Source organism: Cygnus atratus, chromosome 1, assembly GCF_013377495.2.
Source record: "Cygnus atratus isolate AKBS03 ecotype Queensland, Australia chromosome 1, CAtr_DNAZoo_HiC_assembly, whole genome shotgun sequence".
Classification (NCBI taxonomy): Eukaryota; Metazoa; Chordata; class Aves; order Anseriformes; family Anatidae; genus Cygnus; species Cygnus atratus.
Window position 1 is genome coordinate 149080337 of NC_066362.1, and position 1633 is coordinate 149081969.

Here is a 1633-nt window from a genome sequence, read left to right on the forward strand (position 1 = left end):
TTAATTTCCTGTTAAGTAAAAATGAGAAAAACAAAACAAAACAAAACTAATCATTGCTTCCCAAAATTCTCTTGTATTTTTTTTTTGGTGTGTGTGTAAACATGGCAGTGTTGTACATTAATATCAACAAACAATATATTTTAGTGCAAAATTTGCCTCAAAGAGAAGTACTTTCCCCAACTAATTGATGCTGAATGTATATTCAGAGAAGTTACATGATGTATCCTAGAAATCATTGATAGATTAATAGGAATGGCTAGCGCCTATTTCTGTGGTTTATTGGTGTCAATTTTCATAATAGTTTGAGATGGATATTCTCTGAACGTTGAAGTGTAATGTATGGAATGAGACAGCAAGACGAATGAGTGTTTATACAGATGGATGAGAGCCAGTGACCTACACTGAAGTTTGCTATAATAAGATTTAAGATACTATCCAATGAGATCATAGTTCAAGGGAAAAATTAGAGTAATATGTTTTGGTATGCTATGATATGGTATAGTATGGTATAGTTCTAAGCTGTATAACTGGATGAGATACCAAAATAGCTCTATCCTGATAGACTAGAAGTACCCCTTTAGAAAAGTAAATGGTTAAGTTAATTTAGAGAAACAGTAAATGCAAAATGGAAAAAAAAAAAAGACTGTAGATTCATATTTGAGACCAACATAATCAAAGTTTAGTTTTAAGAGAAAAACACAAAGTGTAACCTTTATCTCTGGCTGACATATAGACTGACAGAGAAGACTCAGTATAGTGACAGATCATATAAATCAAAGTTCAGAAGAACTTTGTTCATTAAGAATACTCTGCTCTGAAAAAAATCTGATACATCAAAAAACGTTCCTATAAAGCATCTTGGAGTTGGCAGTTAATACGGCATTCATTGTTAACAAACAAAGCTAGGCCTTTGCTTCTGTTTGCTGTTTCCTGACTAGGCACTGTTTAGTCCTTCAGCTTCTACTGTTTCCAGTTTAGGGAATGTTGCTTGGCAGCCTCAGGGTTGCTGCTCTCAGAAGAATGGTGAACGGAATAGACTCAGTTATTGTCATAGCTGGTGGTATAAGGGTTGCAAAAGGCCTTCAGACTTTGATCATGATAGTGTGGGACTTTTCATGTCATGCAAAGATGGTGGTAACATCCCAGATGACAGATGGAAATGGACACTGCAAACTAGTTGTCAGGCTGCCAGGCTTACCTGGTGCCTCCTCCATGGGTCAAGAGCAATGAAAACCTCAGCTCTGGCTGAGGAGCTGAGCTACCAGGTGAACGAGGAGGTGAGTAGGCCAGGTACCATCATCATGAATGAAGAAAGCAACATGATCTTAGATACCCTTGTCCTGGTTTCAGGTAGGACAGAGTTAATTTTCCTCCTAGTAGCTGGCAGGGTGCTATGTTTTGGATTAGAATGAGAAGAGCGCTGATAACACGCTGATGTTTTAATTGTTGTAGAGCAGTGCTTACACCAAGCCAAGGACTTTTCAGCTTCTCGCTCTGTCCTGCTAGCGAGCAGGCTAGGGATGCAGCAGGAGCTGGGAGGGGACAGACCCAGGACAGCTGACCCAAACTGGCCAAAGGGGTATTCCATACCATCTGACGTCATGCTGATCAATATATAGGGGTGGCTAGCCGG